The sequence below is a fragment of the Triticum urartu genome, chromosome 4 (assembly GCF_003073215.2).
Source record: "Triticum urartu cultivar G1812 chromosome 4, Tu2.1, whole genome shotgun sequence".
Taxonomy (NCBI): domain Eukaryota; kingdom Viridiplantae; phylum Streptophyta; class Magnoliopsida; order Poales; family Poaceae; genus Triticum; species Triticum urartu.
The window spans coordinates 210,092,613-210,116,477 of NC_053025.1; positions in this window are offsets into that span (position 1 = coordinate 210,092,613).

Below are 23,865 nucleotides of genomic sequence, written 5' to 3' on the forward strand. Positions count from 1 at the left end.
GCGAAAGAAAGAGATAGACAAAGAATTTGTGCAGTGTAGCGACCAGACCTCAAACAGTCTGATCTGTGTGCTCCGGTGTCATCCCTGGATCAGTAATGCTGACACCACACAGTACTCGGAGGATTTATAACAGAGTAGCAATCACACACTTATTACATCGAGGGTCTTCATAGAGAATTTATTACAATAAATATGGCTTAAGGCCATCTAATAACGATAACAGCGGAAGGCTTGGAAGATAAGTGAGTCCATCAACTCCAACGGCATCACTGAGTATAGAACCACGACCTAAAAACTCCTTAATACTCGTCTGAAAAGTCTGCAACATTAATGGCTTGTGGCTGCACACGGAAGTTTCTAGTATGAATAATCCCATGATCCTTTTGAGCCTAGGTGGCGGTCCATAAAAAACAGGCAATCCTGGTCTACCCAGGTGCCTAGACAGGCAATCCTGGAATAACCAGGTACCTCAATCCACCCAGATGTGTGTTTAAGTTGCCACCTTAGATAAACCATTAATTAACAAACTCACATCTGTCATGAATATCACTCACCCAATCCACGTCTACTAGCATATCATAGCATAATGGCAAACGTAGAAGTAACTCTCAAAGGTTTGACAATAAAACAGGTAATAGGTACTACCTCAACTACTTCCCATCCCACAATTTAATTAGATCCTAATCATGCAATGTGAGAGGATTGATCTAATGCAATAAAACTGGGTAGTAGAAAATGTATGATCAAAGTGTTACTTGCCTTGCTGATGATCCGGGAAACCTAGCGATTCGAAGTAACAAGCGGCGCACTCCGGGTATTCTATCGCAGACAAACAAACAAACATGCAATAAGTACTCATCTAATGCATGGGTAAAACTCAAATAAGAGATCTAACCAGAAGGTTCAACTTAAGAACTCCGGTTGGCAAAAAGAATCAAATCGAACAAAGCAGCAAAAATCAAATGGCGAAAGAAACAACTTCGTTCTACTAATCTGGATCTAAGGCAATTTTTTACAGTAGCAAAAACTTGTTTAAGTTGGTTAAACAGATAGAGGGTTTCGAGACGAATCTCCAGGCGCTTGAATCGCCTGATTCCGATAAATGAGTGAAAAGTTATACTAAAACGAAAATCGGATCAGGAATCGCTATCAGAAAAATCACGGATTTGATCCGAGAAAAAGAAAAACGAGGAACGTTCGTTAGAACAAACAAACGGACGAACGCTCGCTATTTAAATAAATCGGAAAAACCGATCTATTTAAAAAAACTGAAACTAAAAAAAACCGACGGAAAACCGACGGAAAAACCGAACGGTTTTTCAGAAAAAAATAATAATAAAACCGGCATGGAAATCGAGGCGACGACAGACCTCGGGTGGCGGGTCGGCGGTGGCGGCAGCGGCGGCGGCGGCGGGCGGCGGTGGCGGCGGTGGCGGCGGCGGCGGCTGGGGCGACTTGGGGCGGCTGGGGCTGGCTAGGGTTTCGGCTGGGCCTCCCCCCGGCTATATAAAGCCTAGCGGGCCGGGAGTCCGGGTCGGACACGGCCCCTAGGTCGGTTCGTTTTTTTAATTTTACGCGCAGAAGAAAAATAAAAAGAAATACTAAACGGACTCCAAAAATCCCGAAATAAATTTTCCCGGGCTTCTAAAATCAAGCCGCACAAGGTGAACATTTATTTGGGGCCTAAATGCAATTTTGAAAAACGCACATTTTTCCTAAATTCAAATAAAATAACGAAAAACTCTGAAATAAAATCTTATTTGATTTTATTATTAAATCCTCAATATTTCTTTATTTTGGGAAAGTCATTTTATTCCCTCTCTCATATTTTTGTAATAGAAATAATTGATGATAAAATAAATAAAATCAAATGATCCTATTCTCAAAATTTGAGAAAACTCAAATATGAAAATAAAGAATTTCCCAACTCTCTCCGTGGGTCCTTGAGTTGCGTAGAAATTTCTAGGATCAACCAAAATGCAAAATAAAATATGATGTGAACAGATGATCTAATGTATAACATTCCAAATTGAAAATTTGGGATGTTACATGCAGGAGGCTAATTTTTCCAGGGCTCACAAAATGAGATTGATCCAAGAAAATACATTTGACACCGTTTTGGAAGGATTGCATTTGAACATATTTGAATGTGATTCAAATAAGTTTGAATTAGGAAAACATTTTTGGAGAGTCCAAAAATGTTCGGAATTTTGTGGACATCGGGAAAGCGATGAAAGGAATTATGGGCAAAGTTTGGGGGCCAAACTTGAAGCAGAAAAGACATGAGAGTTTACATTGCAAGTGGCTTATGGCTGCACACGGAAGTTTCTAGTATGAATAATCCCATGATCCTTTTGAGCCTAGGTGGCGGTCCATAAAAAACAGGCAATCCTGGTCTACCCAGGTGCCTAGACAGGCAATCCTGGAATAACCAGGTACCTCAATCCACCCAGATGTGTGTTTAAGTTGCCACCTTAGATAAACCATTAATTAACAAACTCACATCTGTCATGAATATCACTCACCCAATCCACGTCTACTAGCATAGCATAGCATAATGGCAAACGTAGAAGTAACTCTCAAAGGTTTGACAATAAAACAGGTAATAGGTACTACCTCAACTACTTCCCATCCCACAATTTAATTAGATCCTAATCATGCAATGTGAGAGGATTGATCTAATGCAATAAAATTGGGTAGTAGAAAAGGTATGATCAAAGTGTTACTTGCCTTGCTGATGATCCGGGAAACCTAGCGATTCGAAGTAACAAGCGGCGCACTCCGGGTATTCTATCGCAGACAAACAAACAAACATGCAATAAGTACTCATCTAATGCACGGTTAAAACTCAAATAAGAGATCTAACCAGAAGGTTCAACTTAAGAACTCCGGTTGGCAAAAAGAATCAAATCGAACAAAGCAGGGAAAATCAAACGGCGAAAGAAAACAACTTCGTTCTACTAATCTGGATCAAAGGCAATTTTTTATAGTAGAAAAAACTTGTTTAAGTTGGTTAAACGGTTAAAGGGTTTCGAGACGAATCTCCAGGCGCTTGAATCGCCTGATTCCGATAAACGAGCGAAAAGTTATACTAAAACGAAAATCGGATCAGGAATTGCGATCAGAAAAATCGCGGCTTTAATCCGAGAAAAAGAAAAATGACGAACGTTTGTTAGAACGAACGAACGGACGAATGCTCGCTATTTAAATAAATCGGAAAAACCGATCTATTTTAAAAAAACAGAAACTAAAAAAACCGAAGGAAAAACGGAACGGTTTTTCGAAAAAAAATAAAAAAACCGGCGCGAAAATCGAGGCGGCGGCAGACCTCGGGCGGCGGGTCAGCGGCGGCGTGCGGCGGCGGCGGCGGCTTGGGGCTGGCTAGGGTTTCGGCTGGGCCTCCCCCCGGCTATATAAAGCCTAGCGTGCCGGGTGTCCGTGTCGAACACGGCCCCTAGGTCGGTTCATTTTTTTAATATTACACGCAGAAGAAAAATAAAAGGAAATACTAAACGGACTCCAAAAATCCCGAAATAAATTTTCCCGGGCTTCTAAAATCAAGCCGCACAAGGTGAACATTTATTTGGGGCCTAAATACAATTTTGAAAAACGCACATTTTTCCTAAATTCAAATAAAATAATGAAAAACTCCGAAATAAAATCTTATTTGATTATATTATTAAATCCTCAATATTTCTTTATTTTGGGAAAGTCATTTTATTCCCTCTCTCATATTTTTGTAATGGAAATAATTGATGATAAAATAAATGAAATCAAATTATCCTATTCTCAAAATTTGAGAAAACTCAAATATGAAAATAAAGAATTTCCCAACTCTCTCCGCGGGTCCTTGAGTTGCGTAGAAATTTCTAGGATCAACCAAAATTCAAAATAAAATATGATATGCATAGATGATCTAATGTATAACATTCCAAATTGAAAATTTGGGATGTTACAAACCTACTCCCTTTAAGATGAATCTCGCCCTCGAGATTCGGGTTGGCTAGAAAATAGGTGAGGGTGGTCCTTGAGCAAATCTTCCTCTCGCTCCCAGGTGGCTTCATCCTCCGTGTGGTTGCGCCACTGAACTTTGCAAAACTTGATAACCTTGCTGCCGGTAACTCGGCTGGCAAACTCGAGGATCTTAATTGGTTTCTCCTCGTAGGTCAAATTGTTATCCAACTGAATTGTTTCCGATGGCACTGTGTCTCTCAAGGGTATGTCAGCCATCTCAGCGTGAAACTTCTTCAACTGGGAAACGTGGAACACATCATGAACTCCTGACAATCCTTCGGGCAATTCCAACTTGTAGGCCACTTCTCCCATACGCTCCAAAACTCGATATGGTCCTAATAATCGTGGCGCTAACTTTCCCTTAACTCCAAAACGCTTTGTTCCCCGATGTGGTAATACTCGAAGATAAGCTCTATCTTCGACTTCATAAACTGTCTCCTTGCGTTTAGAATCTGCATAACTGTAACATCCCAAATTTTCAATTTGGAATGTTATACACTAGATCATCATGCATATCATATTTCTTGCATTTTGGTTGATCCTAGAAATTTCACGCAACTCAAGGACCCTCGGAGAGAGTTGGAGATTTCGTTATTTTCCTATTTGAGTTCTCTCAAATTTTGGAAAAGAGGATCATTTGATTTATTTATTTCATCTTCAATTATTTTTCCAATATCAAAAATATAAGAGAGGGAATAATATGACTTTCCCAAACTTAGGAAAAATGAAGATTTAATGAATAAATCAAATTTTGGTTTTTGCCGGAGTTTTGTTTGCTTTTTATTTGGATAGGGAAAAATGCTTGTTTTCAAAAATTGCATTTTAGGTCCGGAGTAAAGTTCATTTTGTTCGGCTCATTTTTAGGAGTCGGGGAAAATTTACTTTAGGAATTTTGGAGTCCGTTTAGTTTTCTTTTTCTTTGTTTTCTGCGCGCGAAACTATTTAAAAAAAGAGAGAGAGCAGCGCCCCGCCTGGGCCAAGGGCCCAGCCGGCCGGCCCAGCCGCCAGCCTCCTCCCCGCCAGCGCCAGCCAGGCCGCCGCCGCAAGCCGAGTCCGGCTTGGACTCCAAGCCGCCGCCGCCTCTTGCTTTCCCCCTCCCCAAGCAACACCCCCTCCCCCTCCTAGTATATATACCCCTCTACCCCCCCTCTCCACCCCAAGCAGCAGCAGCAGCAGCCACCGCCGCCTCCTGCCCCGAGCCGCGCGCCAGCCCCGCCGCCTAGCTGCCGCCGCCGCCTTAAGCCGCCGCCGCCGCCTTGCACCCCGCCTCGTCGAAGCCTCGCCGGAGGTAGCCGCGCCACCCTACCCTCACCTCGGTTTGGTTTTTATTTTTGAAACCGTTCCGGTTCTTTTCTTTTCTCCCGGTTTTTGTTTCGGTTTTCTTCCGAAACCCTAGATCGGTTTTCCATTTCTTTTTCGGTTCCTTTTCCGAAAACCCTAGATCGGTTTTCGTTCTTCTTTCAGACCGTTCGTCTCAACGAACGTGATCACCGATTTTTCCCGGTTAACGAGGTCCGTTCGTTTAACCGTTCGTCTCTTTCTTTTCGTCGGATTTATTCCGCGATCGTGATCTCAGATCCGATCTTCGTTCTAGTCTTTCTTTTCGCTCGTTTATCGGAATCAGGCGATTCAAGCGCCTGGAGTTTCGTCTCGAAACCCTCTTTCTGAATAATCAACTTAAACAAGTTTTTTCTACTGTAAAATTTTCCCTAGATCCAGATTACTAGAACGAAGTTGTTTTCTTTCGCCGTTTGATTTCTTTTGCTTCGTTCGATTTGATTCTTTTGCCAACCAGGGTTCTTAAGTTGAACTTTCTGGTTAGATCTTCTATTTGAGTTTTACCTGTGCATTAGATGAGTACTTATTGTATTCTTGTTGTTTGTCTGCGATAGATCACCCGGATTGCGCCGCTTGTTACTTCGATTCCCTAGGTCTCGCGGATCATCAGCAAGGCAAGTAACACTTCGATCATACCTTTTCTACCACCCATGTTTTATTGCATTAGATCAATCCTCTCACATTGCATGATTATGATCTAAATAAATTGTGGGATGGGAAGTAGATGAGGTAGTACCTATCACCTGTATTACTATGAAACCTTTGGGAGTTACTTCTACGTTTGCTCTTATGCCATGCTATGCTAGTAGATGTGGATTGGGTGAGTGATATCCATGATGGATGTGAGTTGATAATTTTAATGGTTTATCTAAGGTGGCAACTTAAACACACATCTGGGTGGATTGAGGCACCTGGGGTTTCCAGGACTTGCCTGTTTTCTTTTGGACCGCCACCCAGGCTCAAAGGGATCATAAGATCTTTCATGCTAGAAACTTCCGTGTGCAGCCACAAGCCATTATGAGCTCTGGCATAGTTGACTAAGTTGTGCGAACTCTTACAGTGGTAGACTAGCAGATGTAGGGGATGTAGGTGTACCGGTCTACCCGATCGTAAGGTGCTAGCGCTTCTGAAAGGCTATGTCTCGGTCATCCGTTTCTCAAACACCATGTAGTGCGAGAAATCCAACGGAGGCGATCGAGTCTTGTGGGGAAAAGTGCGCAAACCTCTGCAGAGTGTATAAAACTTAATCATGATTAGCCGTGTCCCGGTTATGGGACCATCTTGAGTATCTAGTACTTGAATATCATGTGAATTCTCATCATGTTACTTCTAATTAATGTTGTTGGGTTTTAAATTGTTCACTTAATTGGGATCGGAATGCTGTCAACCATTCTCCGATGTTTCACAACCACATGATAGTTAAAATAAATTTATTCCTTTGCAGTAGGGAAAAACTGGCTTTACGCAAAACTGTAACCATAGAGCTTTCCACCAGCCATATATGCATATAGTATAGCTGTTTCATTCCGTTACTCTCTATGTGTTACATTGCCAGCATATTCCATGTGCTGACCCGTTTTCGGGCTGCAACTTCTCATGTTGCAGACTTTTCAGACGACGAGTAAGGTGCTTTTAGGTCGTGGTTCTATACTCAGTGATGCCGTTGGAGTTTATGGACCCATTTATCTTCCGAGTCTTCCGCTGTTATCGACACTAGATGGCCTTAAGCCATATTTATTATAATAAGTTCTCTTTGAGACAACGATGTAATAAGTGTGTGATTGCCACTCTGCTATAAATCCTTCGATGTACTGTGTGGTGTCAGCATTACTGATCCAGGGATGACACCTGAGCACAGAGCACTTGATCCATTCGGGTCGGGTCGCCACAGAGATGGTATCAGAGAACACGCTGACTGTAGGACACGACCACTAAGTTAAAGCCATAGATCACCATTCTCTTCTCATTTTCTAACTCGTCATCTTTTCTACTCTTTTAGGATGACGCACGCAAAGATTAAGTACGCTCAACCGGATGAAGGCACACCTTTTGGATTGCACTTGAAGGAAGTCACCAAGTACCTGAACATTGGATTACCAAGCTTCACGGGAACTTTCAACGCCACTCTGCCTGAAGAGGAGCGCTGGAAGATTCAAGCTCACGTTCCGGGAAGAACATTCGCGCCAATCACGAAGCCCATAGATAGTGTTTTCAATGCACCAACCTGGAGTCTGGGAAGGAGCATGGCAGCTCATATCACCATAGGACGCATTGGAGAAGTTTACCAAGAAGACCTCAAGGACACTATCTACCAGATTTGTGGACGCCGAGATGAACAATGGGAGTTAGTCAGCACCAAGAAGGATAGATCCATTGCATCTTTCATCCAGGAGTTAAACCAGCACATTCGCCGCCACGAGAACCAGATGTGCAATGACGTGATAGAGTTGAAGAATGCGAAGGCAAGGATCATCGAGCTAGAAGGAGAACTGAAGTCTACACGCAAGGACTACATGGACGAGATCGTAGCTCTAGCAAGGCACAATGGCGATCTTAAGCAGGAGATTGAAGAACTCAAGAGGAAGTTAGCATCCACGAAGGAAGATGAGTACGTCGCATGTCCGGACAACTACATCATCATCGACGACACCGATTCGGATCCAAGTGAACCCGACTTTGAAGACGAAGCTGGAGCAGATATCATGGAGTCTTCCACCGGTTCAAATTTCTAGATGACCACTAGATAGTAGTAGTATTTCCCCCATGTAAACATTATAGTCGAGCACTTTTGCGATAGTTTTAGTCCAATTGTAAGCCCTTGTTTGATTGAATGAAGTGATTTTGTGTGCATTTGCTCATGTGCATTTGGGTAGTGTTTTCCCTTTAGACCTCACTCTATTCTTAATTCTCGTCTTTTCAAAACCCTCAGATGCCTCCAAGACGTGACAATGGATTTCCACCGGAGCTCACTCAGTTGATCCAGCAACAGAATCAATTGATGCAGATGTTAGTCCAGAACCAGCAGAACAACAACAACAACCCACCACCACCACCACCACCACCTGTTGACCACTTACCCCGTTTCCTTAGGCTGAATCCGCCGGTGTTTTCCAGTAGCACCGAGCCGATAGTAGCAGACGATTGGCTCCGCAAGATAGGAAGGGAGTTGACCACTGCAGGATGTACGGATGGTGAGAAAGTGAAGTTTGCCGCACACCAGCTTGACGGACCCGCGGCAGCATGGTGGGAGAATTTCACAGCCACTTACCCAGTTGACACTGTCACATGGGATCAGTTTCAGCAAGCTTTCCGCACTGCCCATGTTTCAGCAGGAGCTATGGACATAAAGAAGCGTGAGTTTCGCAACTTATGCCAAGGAGGAAGGACAGTTGGCCAGTACGTTGACGACTTCAGCAAGTTAGCACGTTATGCCCCAGATGACGTTGCTACGGATGCAGCTAAGCAGGAGAAGTTTCTGGAAGGATTGAATGATGAACTAAGCATGCAGTTGATGGTAGCAAGTTTCAACAACTACCAGGAGTTGGTAGATCGTGCCATCATGATTGAAGGAAAGCAACAGCAGATTGAGAACCGTAAGAGGAAGTATGGACAGGGGAAGTATAGCTCTGGAGCCCAGCAGAAGCCCCGTTTTGCCCCTAAACCGGGATTTCAGTTTCAGCACACCCATGGAGGAGGTAGCTCGCACAACCATAATGGCCACAAGAATGGTAATGGGAATGGAGGAAGCAACGGCCAGAACCGGACCACCCCATCCACCCCAGCCAAAAAGGACTTGAGCCATGTCACTTGCTATAAGTGTTCGAAGCCAGGGCATTATGCAAATGAATGTCCTGAAGGCCAGAATGGAAATGGCAATGGAAGCTCTGGGAAGAAGCCGAACCCTTTCAATAGGGGACAGGTGAACCACGTTAATGTGGAGGAGATTGAAGATCAGCCTGATGCAGTAATAGGTAAGTTTTTGGTTAAGTCATTTACTGCACTTGTTCTTTTTGATACTGGTGCATCGCATTCATACATATCAAGGGGATTTGTGGAAAAGTATAGCCTGCCCACTAGGATTCTTAAAACACCTATGCTAGTAAGCTCACCAGGAGCAGAATACATGGCCAGACAAGGATGTTTCCAAGTGCCATTAAGTATAGGAAGGCATGTTTTCCCAACGGATTTAATTATTCTAGAATCCCAAGGTCTGGATGTGATTCTTGGTATGGATTGGCTGTCGATGTATGGAGGAAACATCGATTGCGCCATTAAGACAATTTTGCTTACCACACCAGAAGGAAGAAGGATCAAGTATGTATCCCGGCATGTGCCAAACAGGACACAAGTAAATTCCTTATCAGGAGTTGTGCAGGAGGAAGTACCAGTGGTAAAGGATTTTCCTGATGTATTTCCTGAGGAATTTCCAGGCATGCCACCGGATAGAGACATTGAGTTTTTGATTGAGTTATTGCCAGGTACAGGCCCAATATCGAAGCGACCGTACCGGATGCCAGCAAAGGATTTGGTGGAAATTAAGAATCAGATTAAGGAGTTAATGGATAAAGGTTACATTCACCCAAGTTCTTCGCCTTGGGGATCACCCGTACTTCTAGTGGAAAAGAAGGATGGATCATTAAGGATGGTTGTAGATTATCGGGGATTGAATGAAGTAACCATCAAGAACAAGTACCCACTGCCAATGATCAACGATCTGTTTGATCGGTTGCAAGGAGCTAAAATGTTTTCCAAGATCGATTTGCGATCAGGGTACCATCAGTTGAAGATTCGAGAGCAGGACATACCTAAGACAGCATTCACCACGAGATATGGACTGTATGAGTATACCGTTATGTCATTTGGATTGACTAACGCACCTGCCTATTGTATGAACCTGATGAACAAAGTGTTTATGGAGTTTTTGGATAAGTTTGCCGTAGTGTTCATTGATGACATTCTGGTTTATTCAAAGAATGAAGAGGAGCATAAGGAACATTTGCGTTTGGTTTTGGAGAAACTAAGGGAACATCAGTTATATGCCAAATTCAGCAAATGTGAGTTTTGGTTGAAGGAAGTTGGATTCCTCGGACACGTTATATCTAGAGAGGGTATAGCAGTTGACCCCACAAAGGTTGAGACCATAACCGAATGAGAAGCACCAACGACAGTTGGAAAGATCTGGAGTTTTCTTGGACTCGCAGGATACTACCGGAGATTCATTGAGAATTTCTCAAAGATTGCAAAGCCTATGACTGAATTGTTGAAGAAGGATACTAAGTTCAATTGGACTGAGGAATGTGAGGCTAGTTTCCAGGAGTTGAAGAAACGTTTGGTTACCTCACCAGTATTGATTTTGCCAGATCAGACCAAGGATTATGAGGTGTATTGTGACGCTTCACGTCGAGGACTTGGAGCGGTGCTTATGCAGGAAGGAAGAGTTGTTTCATATGCTTCACGACAATTGAAGCCTCATGAGTTGAATTATGCCACGCATGATTTCGAGTTAGCAGCCGTAGTGCATGCATTGAAGACATGGAGACATTTCCTCATTGGAAATCATTGTGAGGTGTACACGGATCACAAGAGTTTGAAGTACATTTTCACGCAGAAGGAGTTGAACCTCCGACAAAGGAGATGGTTGGAGCTCATCAAGGATTATGATGAGATTGCATTACCATCCCGGAAAAGCTAATGTAGTAGCTGACGCATTGAGCCGTAAGAGCCATGTCAACACCCTAGTAACGGGAGAAGTACCAAAGGAGTTAGCAGAAAACCTTCGTGAGCTATGTTTGGAAATAGTTCCGAGAGGCTATGTAGTAGCATTGGAGATTCAGTCAACATTGATGGATAAAATCAGAGAAGCTCAGAAATCTGAAAAGGAGATTGCTGCTATAAAAGAGAAATTGAGCGAAGGAAAAGCAAAGGGATTTCGTGAGGATGAGCACGATACCCTATGGTTTGAGGACCGTGTTTATGTGCCCAATGACCCGGAGATCAGGAAGTTGATTTTGCAAGAGGCACATGATTCACCGTATTCGATTCACCCAGGGAATACCAAGATGTATTTGGATTTGAAGGAAACATTCTGGTGGACCGGAATGAAGAAGGATATTGCAGCATATGTAGCAGTTTGTGACGTATGTCAGAGAGTAAAGGCAGAGCATCAGAAGCTAGCAGGATTGTTACAACCATTGCCGATACCCGAATGGAAGTGGGATAAGATAGGCATGGATTTTATCACAGGACTACCCAGGACGAAATCAGGCTATGACTCGATATGGGTAGTAGTTGTTCGTTTGACAAAGGTAGCACATTTTATTCCAGTTAAGACCACTTACACCAGTGCTAAGTTGGCAAAGATATACATGACTAGGATCATATGTTTGCATGGAGTTCCGAGGAGTATCGTATCAGATAGAGGAACCCAATTTACCTCAAAGTTTTGGAATCAGTTGCACGAAACTTTAGGAACCAGACTAGAGTTCAGCACAGCTTTTCATCCGCAGACAGATGGACAGACCGAGAGAGTCAATCAGATTTTGGAGGATATGCTGAGAGCTTGTGCACTAGATTATGGATCTAGCTGGGACGATAACTTGCCGTATGCGGAGTTTTCCTATAACAACAGTTACCAAACCAGTTTGAAGATGGCACCTTTCGAAGCTTTATACGGAAGGAGGTGCAGGACACCGTTGTCATGGGACGAAGTTGGAGACCGTCAATTGTTTGGACCAGATTTGATTAAGGAGTCTGAACGGAAAGTTAAGTTGATTCGCGATAGGCTCAAGGTAGCCCAGTCCAGGCAGAAGAGCTACGCAGATTCTAAACGCAAGGAGACAGTCTACGAAACTGGAGACAGAGTTTATCTCCGAGTATCCCCACTTCGAGGAGTTAAGCGCTTTGGAGTTAAGGGAAAGTTAGCACCGCGTTTCGTTGGACCGTACAAGATCTTGCAACGTATGGGAGAAGTCACTTATAAGTTGGAATTACCAGAGGAGCTGTGAGGAGTTCATGATGTATTCCATGTTTCTCAGTTGAAGAAATGTCACGCCGAGATGGCGGAGATACCGCTAAGAGATACCGTGCCGCTTGAAGAGATTCAGTTGAAGGACGACTTAACGTATGAGGAGAAACCAATCAAGATTCTCGAGTTTGCCAGCAGAGTTACTCGCAGCAAGGTTATCAAGTTTTGCAAAGTTCAGTGGAACCACCATTCAGAGGATGAAGCCACCTGGGAGAGAGAAGAAGATTTGCTCAAAGACCACCCTCACCTATTTTCTAGCCAACCCGAATCTCGAGGGCGAGATTCATCTTAAGGGGGGTAGGTTTGTAACATCCCAAATTTTCAATTTGGAATGTTATACACTAGATCATCATGCATATCATATTTCTTGCATTTTGGTTGATCCTAGAAATTTCACGCAACTCAAGGACCCTCGGAGAGAGTTGGATATTTCGTTATTTTCCTATTTGAGTTCTCTCAAATTTTGGAAAAGAGGATCATTTGATTTATTTATTTCATCTTCCATTATTTTTCCAATATCAAAAATATAAGAGAGGGAATAATATGACTTTCCCAAACTTAGGAAAAATGAAGATTTAATGAATAAATCAAATTTTGGTTTTTGCCGGAGTTTTGTTTGCTTTTTATTTGGATAGGGAAAAATGCGTGTTTTCAAAAATTGCATTTTAGGTCCGGAGTAAAGTTCATTTTGTTCGGCTCATTTTTAGGAGTCGGGGAAAATTTACTTTAGGAATTTTGGAGTCCGTTTAGTTTTCTTTTTCTTTGTTTTCTGCGCGCGAAACTATTTAAAAAAAAGAGAGCAAGAGCAGCGCCCCGCCTGGGCCAAGGGCCCAGCCGGCCAGCCCAGCCGCCAGCCTCCTTCCCGCTAGCGCCAGCCAGGCCTCCGCCGCAAGACGAGTCCGGCTTGGACTCCAAGCCGCCGCCGCCTCTTGCTTTCCCCCTCCCCAAGCAACACCCCCTCCCCCTCCTAGTATATATACCCCTCTACCCCCCCTCTCCACCCCAAGCAGCAGCAGCAGCAGCCACCGCCGCCTCCTGCCCTGAGCCGCGCGCCAGCCCCGCCGCCTAGCCGCCGCCGCCTTCAGCCGCTGCCGCCGCCTTAAGCCGCCGCCGCCGCCTTGCACCCCGCCTCGCCGGAGCCTCGCCGGAGGTAGCCACGCCACCCTACCCTCGCCTCGGTTCGGTTTTTATTTTTGAAACCGTTCCGGTTCTTTTCTTTTCTTTCGGTTTTTGTTTCAGTTTTCTTCCGAAACCCTAGATCGGTTTTCCGTTTCTTTTTCGGTTCCTTTTCCGAAAACCCTAGATCGGTTTTCAAACTTCTTTCGGACCGTTCGTCTCAACGAACGTGATCACCGATTTTTCCCGGTTAACGACGTCCGTTCGTTTAACCGTTCGTCTCTTTCTTTTCGTCGGATTTATTCCGCGATCGTGATCTCAGATCCGATCTTCGTTCTAGTCTTTCTTTTCGCTCGTTTATCGGAATCAGGCGATTCAAGCGCCTGGAGTTTCGTCTCGAAACCCTCTTTCCGAATAATCAACTTAAACAAGTTTTTGCTACTGTAAAATTTGCCCTAGATCTAGATTACTAGAACGAAGTTGTTTTCTTTCGCCGTTTGATTTCTTTTGCTTCGTTCGATTTGATTCTTTTGCCAACCAGGGTTCTTAAGTTGAACTTTCTGGTTAGATCTTCTATTTGAGTTTTACCTGTGCATTAGATGAGTACTTATTGTATGCTTGTTGTTTGTCTGTGATAGATCACCCGGACTGTGCCGCTTGTTACTTCGATTCCCTAGGTCTCGCGGATCATCAGCAAGGCAAGTAACACTTTGATCATACCTTTTCTACCACCCATGTTTTATTGCATTAGATCAATCCTCTCACATTGCATGATTAGGATCTAAATAAATTGTGGGATGGGAAGTAGATGAGGTAGTACGTATCACCTATATTACTATGAAACCTTTGGGAGTTACTTCTACGTTTGCTCTTATGCCATGCTATGCTAGTAGACGTGGATTGGGTGAGTGATATCCATGACAGATGTGAGTTGATAATTTTAATGGTTTATCTAAGGTGGCAACTTCAACACACATCTGGGTGGATTGAGGCACCTGGGGTTTCCAGGACTTGCATGTTTTCTTTTGGACCGCCACCCAGGCTCAAAGGGATCATAAGATCTTTCATGCTAGAAACTTCCGTGTGCAGCCACAAGCCATTATGGGCTCTGGCATAGTTGACTAAGTTGTGCGAACTCTTACAGTGGTAGACTAGCAGATGTAGGGGATGTAGGTGTACCGGTCTACCCGATCGTAAGGTGCTAGCGCTTCTGAAAGGCTATGTCTCGGTCATCCGTTTCTCAAACACCATGTAGTGCGAGAAATCCAACGGAGGCGATCGAGTCTTGTGGGGAAAAGTGCGCAAACCTCTGCAGAGTGTATAAACTAATCATGATTAGGTGTGTCCCCGGTTATGGACATCTTGAGTATCTAGTACTTGAATATCATGTGAATCTCATCATGTTACTTCTAATTAATGTTGTTGGGTTTTAATTGTTCACTTAATTGGGATCGGAATGCTGTCAACCATTCTCGATGTTTCACAACCACCATGATAGTTAAATAAATTTATTCCTTTGCAGTAGGGAAAAACTGGCTTTACGCAAAACTGTAACCATAGAGCTTTCCACCAGCCATATATGCATATAGTATAGCTGTTTCATTCAGCTACTCTCTATGTGTTACATTGCCAGCATATTCCATGTGCTGACCCGTTTTGGGGCTGCAACTTCTCATGTTGCAGACTTTTCAGACGACGAGTAAGGTGCTTTTAGGTCGTGGTTCTATACTCAGTGATGCCGTTGGAGTTGATGGACCCATTTATCTTCCGAGTCTTCCGCTGTTATCGACACTAGATGGCCTTAAGCCATATTTATTGTAATAAGTTCTCTTTGAGACAACGATGTAATAAGTGTGTGATTGCCACTTTGCTAGAAATCCTTCGATGTACTGTGTGGTGTCAGCATTACTGATCCAGGGATGACACCTGAGCACAGAGCACTTGATCCATTCAGGTCGGGTCGCCACAATAACTCTTCTGCCTGGACTGGGCTATCTTGAGCCTATCGCGAATCAATTTCACCTTCTGTTCAGACACCTTAATCAAGTCAGGTCCAAACAACTGGCGGTTTCCAACTTCGTCCCATGACAACGGTGTCCTGCACCTCCTTCCATACAAGGCTTCAAAAGGGGCCATCTTTAAACTGGTTTGGTAACTGTTGTTGTAAGAGAACTCTGCATATGGCAAATTATCATCCCAACTAGATCCGTAATCTAGCGCACAAGCTCTCAGCATATCCTCAAAAATCTGATTGACTCTCTCGGTCTGTCCATCTGTTTGTGGATGAAAAGCTGTACTAAATTCTAGCCTGGTACCCAAAATTTCATGCAACTGCTTCCAGAACTTTGAGGTAAACTGGGTTCCTCTATCTGATACGATACTCCTTGGAACTCCATGCAGACATACGATCCTAGTCATGTATATGTTTGCCAACTTAGCACTGGTGTAAGTGGTCTTTACCGGGATGATATGAGCTACCTTCGTCAATCGATCGACTACCACCCAAATTGAGTCATAGCCTGAACGAGTCCTGGGTAATCCCGTGATAAAATCCATGCCTAACTTATCCCACTTCCATTCGGGTATTGGCAATGGTTGTAGCAATCCCGCTGGCTTCTGATGCTCTGCCTTTACTCTGTAACATACATCACAAACTGCTACATACTGTGCAATATCCTTCTTCATTCCAGTCCACCAGAAAATATCTTTCAAATCCAAATACATCTTGGTATTTCCTGGATGAATCGAATATGGTGAATCGTGTGCCTCTTGCAGAATCAACTTCCTGATCTCCGGGTCATTGGGCACATAAACACGGTCTTCAAACCATAGGGTGTCGTGCTCATCCTCACGAAATCCTTTAGCCTTTCCTTTGCTAAGTTTCTCCTTAATAGAAGCAATCTCCTTGTCAGTCTTCTGAGCTTCTTTGATTCTATCCATCAAAGTTGACTGAATCTCCAATGCTGCTACATATCCTCTCGGAACTATTTCCAAACATAGTTCACGAAGATTTTCGGCTAACTCCCTTGGTATTTTTCCCGTCATTAATGTATTGACATGGCTCTTACGGCTTAATGCGTCAGCTACTACATTAGCCTTTCCGGGATGGTAATGCAATCTCATATCATAATCCTTGATGAGCTCCAACCATCTCCTTTGTCTGAGGTTTAACTCCTTCTATGTGAAAATGTATTTCAAACTCTTATGATCCGTGTACACCTCACAATGGTTTCCAATGAGGAAATGTCTCCATGTTTTCAATGCATGCACTACGACTACTAACTCCAAATCATGCGTAGCATAATTCAACTCATGGTGCTTTAGTTGTCTTGAGGCATATGAAACAACTCTCCCTTCCTGCATAAGCACTGCTCCAAGTCCTCGACATGAAGCGTCGCAATACACCTCATAGTCCTTGGTCTGATCTGGCAAAATCAACACTGGTGATGTAACCAAGCGTTTCTTCAACTCCTAGAGACTAGCCTCACATTCCTCAGTCCATTTGAACTTGGCATCCTTCTTTAATAACTCCGTCATAGGCTTCGCAATCTTTGAGAAATTCTCAATGATTCTCCGGTAGTATCCTGCGAGTCCAAGAAAACTCCGAATCTCTCCAACCATGGTTGGTGCTTCCCACTTGGTCACGATATCAGCTTTTGTGGGATCAACTGATATTCCTTCTCCGGATATAACGTGTCCGAGAAATCCTACTTCCTTCAGCCAAAACTCACATTTGCTGAACTTGGCATACAACTGTGTTCTCTGAGCTTTTCAAGTACTAATCGCAAATGTTCCTTATGCTCTTCTTCATTCTTCGAGTAAACCAGGATATCATTGATGAACACCACGACGAACTTATCCAAGAACTCCATAAACACTTTGTTCATCATGTTCATAAAATAGGCAGGTGCGTTAGTCAGACCAAATGACATAACGGTATACTCGTACAGCCCATACCTGGTGGTAAAAGCTGTCTTAGGAATATCCTGTTCTCGAATCTTCAACTGGTGGTATCCTGATCGCAGATCGATCTTGGAAAATACCTTAGCTCCTTGCAATCGATCAAACAGATCATTAATCCTTGGTAGTGGGTACTTGTTCTTGATCGTTACTTCATTCAACCCTCAATAATCAACAACCATCCTTAACGATCCATCCTTCTTCTCTACTAGAAGTACTGGCGATCCCCAAGGCGAAAAACTTGGGCGAATATATCCTTTATCCAATAACTCCTTAATCTGCTTCTAATTTCCACCAAATCCTTTGCTGGCATCCTATATGGTCTCTTCGATATTGGCCCGGTGCCTGGCAATAGTTCAATCAAAAACTCAATATCTCTATCTGGTGGCATGCCTGGCAACTCTTCTGGAAATACTTCAGGGAAATCCCTTACCACTGGTACTTCCTCCTGCACTACTCCTGTTAACAATTTACTAGAGTCCTCTTGGGCACATGCCGGGATACATACTTTATCCTTCTCCCTTCTGGGGTGGTAAGAAAAATTGTCTTACTAGCGTAATCGATGTTTCCTCCGTACATCGACAGCCAATCCATACCCAGAATTACATCCAATCCTTGTGATTCCAAAATGATCAAATCCAAGGGAAACACATGCCTACCTATACTCAATGGCACTTGAAAACATCCTTGACTGGCCATATACTCCGCTCCTGGTGAGCTTACTAGCATAGGTGTTCTAAGAACCTTAGTGGGCAGGTTATACTTATCCACAAATCCCCTTGATATGTATGAATGCGATGCACCAGTATCAAAAAGAACGAGTGTAGTAAATGACTTAACCAAAAACTTACTGATTACGGCATCCGGCTGCTCTTCAACCTCCTCCACATTAACGTGGTTCACATGTCCCCTGTTGAAAGGGTTCGGCTTCTTACCAGAACTTCCATTGCCATTTTGGCCTTCAGGACATTCATTGGCATAATGTCCGGTCTTCTGACACTTAAAGCAAGTGACTTGGCTCAGGTCCTTCTTGGCTGGGGTTGATGGGTTGGTGCGATTCTGGCCGTTGCTTCCTCCATTGCCATTACCATTCTTGGTGCCATTGTGATTGTGCGAGCTACCTCCTCCATGGGTATGCTGAAAATGTCCTCCCGATCTAGGGGTAAAACGTGGCTTCTGCTGAGCTCCTGAATTGTACTTCCCTTGTCCATACTTCCTCTTGCGGTTCTGAATTTGCTGCTGCTTGCCTTCAATCATAAGATCACGGTCTACCAACTCCTGGTAGTTGTTGAAGGTTGCTACCATCAACTACATGCTCAACTCATCATTCAGTCCTTCCAGAAACTTCTCCTGCTTAGCTGCATCCGTAGCAACGTCATCTGGGGCATAACGTGCTAACTTACTAAAGTCCTCCACATACTGGCCAACTATCCGTCCTCCTTGGTGCAAGTTGCGAAAATCATGCTTCTTCATGGCCATAGCTCCTGCTGAAACACGGGCAGTATGAAAGGCCTGCTGAAACTGCTCCCATGTGACAGTGTCGACAGGGAAAGTGGCTGTGAAATTCTCCCACCATGATGCTGCGGGTCCTTTAAGCTGATGTGCGGCAAACTTCACCTTCTTCGCATCCGTACATCCTGTTGTGGTCAACTCTCTAGCTGTCTTACGGAGCCAATCATCTGCTACTATCGGCTCGGTGCTACTGGAAAACACCGGCGGATTCAGCCTAAGAAATCGGGCTAAGTGATCAACAGGTGGTGGTGGTGGTGGGTTGTTGTTGTTGTTCCCCTGGTTCTGATTCTGGACTAGCAACTGCATCAATGTGTTCTGCTGCTGGATCAACTGGGTGAGCTCCGGTGGAAAGGTAAATCCGGGGTCACATCTCGGAGGCATCTGAGGGTTTAGAAAAGATGAGATGTAAGAATAGAGGGGGTCTAAAGAGAAAACACTACCCATATGCACATGAGGCAAAAGCAAACAATTCACTTCATTCAATCAAACAAGGGCATACAATCGATCTATCTATCGCAAAAGTGCTCGGACTACTATATTTACATGGTGGACTACTACTACTGATGAGGTGGTCTACTAGAAATATTCTTCGGTTGCAGACTCCATGATATCTGCTCCAGCTTCATCAACATAGTCATCATCGCTTTCGTCTAGGTCCGAGTCTGTGTCGTCGATGATGATGTAGTCTTCCGGGCTAATCTCCTTGGGTTCTTCATCTTCATCTACTGGTGTAGGGCCTCCCATAAATATTCCGATCTTCTTGATCAGATCGTCATTCTTCTCCACCAATACTTCAATTTCTTCTTCATAATCTTCACGTGTAGCCTTGAGTTCTTCCTCCAGTTCCTTGATTCTAGTCCTTGCCTTCTTCAGATCTATCATGTCGGCGCACATCTGATTCTCCTGTCGTTGAATGTGCTAGTTTAATTTCTGGATAAAAGCTGCAATGGATCTATCCCTTCTGGTGCTAATCATCTCCCAGTGCTCATCTCGGCACCCACAAATCTGGTAGATAGTATCCTTGAGATCATTGCGGTAGACTTCTCCAATGCGTCCCATGGCGATGTGAGCTGCCATGCTCTTTCCTAGACTCCAAGTTGGTGCATCGAAAGAAAACTCTATGGGATCAGTGACTGGCATGAACGTCCTTCCTGGAACTTGAACTTGAATCATCCAGCGCTCTTCTTCAGGTAAAGTGGCGTTGTAGGTTCCGGTGAAGCTTGGTACTCCTATGTTCAGGTATCTAGTGACTTCCTTCAAGTGACGTCCAAAGGGTGTATCTTCATCCGGTTGCGTGAACTTGTTCTTTGCATCCGCCATCCTAAAGAGTAGAAAAGATGAGAGGTCAGATGAGAAGAGAGTGGATAGTGATCTAGGTCTTTTAGCTTAGTGGTCGTGTCCTACAGTCAGCGTGTGCTCTGATACCATCTCTGTAGCGACCATACCTCAAACAGTCTGATCTCTGTGCTCTGGTGTCATCCCTGGATCAGTAATGCTGACACTACACAGTACTCGGAGGATTTATAACAGAGTAGCCATCACACACTTATTACATCGAGGGTCTTCATAGAGAATTTATTACAATAAATATGGCTTAAGGCCATCTAATAACGATAACAGCGGAAGGCTTGGAAGATAAGTGAGTCTATCAACTCCAACGGCATCGCTGAGTATAGAACCATGACCTAAAAACTCCTTAATCGTCGTCTGAAAAGTCTGCAACATTAACGTTGCAGCTAGAAACGGGTCAGCACATGGAATATGCTGGCAAGATAACACATAGAGAGTAATGGAATGAAACACTATACTATATGCATATTTGGCTGGTGGAAAGCTCTATGGTTACAGTTTTGCGTAAAGCCAATTTTTCCCTACTACAAAGGAATAAATTTATTTAACTATCATGGTGGTTGTTAAACATTGAGAATGGTTGACAGCATTCTCAATCCCAATTAAGCATCATCATTAAACAAAACCCAACAAAATTAATTTAGAGTAACATGTTGAGATTCACATGATAATCCAGGTACTAGATACTCAAGATGTCCATAACCGGGGACACGGCTAATCATGATTAGTTTATTTCACTCTGCAGAGGTTTGCGCACTTTTCCCCACAATACTCGATCGCCTCCGTTTGGTTTCTCGCACTACATGGTGTTTGAGAAGACGGATGACCGAGACACAGTCTTTCAGAAGCGCTAGCACCTTACGATGGATAGACTATTACACCTACTTTCCCCTACATCTGCTAGTCTACCCTGTAAGAGTTCGCACGACTTATTCAACTATGCCAGAGGCCATAATGGCTTATGGCTGCACACGGAAGTTTCTCGTATGAATAATCCCATGATCCTTTTGAGCCTGGGTGGCGGTCCATAAAAAACAGGCAATCCTGGTCTACCCAGGTGCCTAGACAGGCAATCCTGGAATAACCAGGTACCTCAATCCACCCAGATGTGTGTTTAAGTTGCCACCTTAGATAAACCATTAATTAACAAACTCACATCTGTCATGAATATCACTCACCCAATCCACGTCTACTAGCATAGCATAGCATAATGACAAACGCAGAAGTAACTCTCAAAGGTTTGACAATAAAACAGGTAATAGGTACTACCTCAACTACTTCCCATCCCACAATTTAATTAGATCCTAATCATGCAATGTGAGAGGATTGATCTAATGCAATAAAACTGGGTAGTAGAAAAGGTATGATCAAAGTGTTACTTGCCTTGCTGATGATCCGGGAAACCTAGCGATTCGAAGTAACAAGCGGCGCACTCCGGGTATTCTATCGCAGACAAACAAACAAACATGCAATAAGTACTCATCTAATGCATGGGTAAAACTCAAATAAGAGATCTAACCAGAAGGTTCAACTTAAGAACTCCGGTTGGCAAAAAGAATCAAATCAAACAAAGCAGCAAAAATCAAATGGCGAAAGAAACAACTTCGTTCTACTAATCTGGATCTAAGGCAATTTTTTACAGTAGCAAAAACTTGTTTAAAACGGATAGAGGGTTTCGAGATGAATCTCCAGGCGCTTGAATCGCCTGATTCCGATAAATGAGCGAAAAGTTATACTAAAACGAAAATCGGATCAGGAATCGCTATCAGAAAAATCACGGATTTAATCCGAGAAAAAGAAAAACGAGGAACGTTCGTTAGAACGTACAAACGGACGAACGCTCGCTATTTAAATAAATCGGAAAAACCGATCTATTTAAAAAAACTGAAACTAAAAAAAAACCGACGGAAAAACCAAACGGTTTTTCAGAAAAAATAATAATAAAACCGGCGTGGAAATCGAGGCGACGGCAGACCTCGGGTGGCGGGTCGGCGGTGGCGGCGTTCGGCGGCGGCGGCGGGCGGCGGTGGCGGCGGTGGCGGTGGCGGCGGCTGGGGCGACTTGGGGCGGCTGGGGCTGGCTAGGGTTTCGGCTGGGCCTCCCCCCGGCTATATAAAGCCTAGCGGGCCGGGAGTCCGGGTCGGATACGGCCCCTAGGTCGGTTCGTTTTTTTAATTTTACGCGCAGAAGAAAAATAAAAAGAAATACTAAACGGACTCCAAAAATTCCGAAATAAATTTTCCCGGGCTTCTAAAATCAAGCCGCACAAGGTGAACATTTATTTGGGGCCTAAATGCAATTTTGAAAAACGCACATTTTTCCTAAATTCAGATAAAATAACGAAAAACTCTGAAATAAAATCTTATTTGATTTTATTATTAAATCCTCAATATTTCTTTATTTTGGGAAAGTCATTTTATTCCCTCTCTCATATTTTTGTTATAGAAATAATTGATGATAAAATAAATAAAATCAAATGATCCTATTCTCAAAATTTGAGAAAACTCAAATATGAAAATAAAGAATTTCCCAACTCTCTCCGTGGGTCCTTGAGTTGCGTAGAAATTTCTAGGATCAACCAAAATGCAAAATAAAATATGATGTGCATAGATGATCTAATGTATAACATTCCAAATTGAAAATTTGGGATGTTACATGCAGGAGGCTAATTTTTCCAGGGCTCACAAAATGAGATTGATTCAAGAAAATACATTTGACACCGTTTTGGAAGGATTGCATTTGAACATATTTGAATGTGATTGAAATAAGTTTGAATTAGGAAAACATTTTTGGAGAGTCCAAAAATGTTTGGAATTTTGTGGAGATCGGGAAAGCGATGAAAGAAATTATGGGCAATGTTTGGGGGCCAAACTTGAAGCAGAAAAGACATGAGAGTTTACATGGCAAGTGTGTTTGCGGTTAATTCTAAACTAATGGAATATTTAATATAGCTCCCTAATACCGGGAGGATATGTTATAAAGAGAATCACCATGTGAATTCCCTCGGTTTAAATGGACCGAAGATCCATGCAATTTATTTAGTGAGTTTTTAAAACGGTTAGCATGATGACATGATGCAATGCACATGATGCAAAGATGAAAGCAATGGACCAAAAAAATAACACGACGAATCTCAGAAACCCTAGAAGGCATTTGAAGCTCCGATCTTGAGGCACATTTACCAAGTGGGATCCATGCGCACCTGAATAATGCAACCTTAACTTTCACATAGTCAAGCTCCCAAATCTCTTTGATGGTTCTATAGTATACCCTTTTATCAACTTCATTTACAGTCATGCATTCTATTTGAACAGAGCTGTTCTGATACAAGGTCTTCTGATCACGTTCCTCAGTGTATAACGTGTATCCATTTATGTCATATTCTTAGTACGTCAACACCATAGGTGATGGCTTTTGTGCCAACCACGTAGCAATGTCATCGATGGATCCTTGTGCCAAACGATTCTTCAGCCATTCGGCATAGTTCTTAGTGTGCTCCTTCATCTCCACATCTGATGAAGGCACCATTGGTAAGAAGCTTTGGCATATCT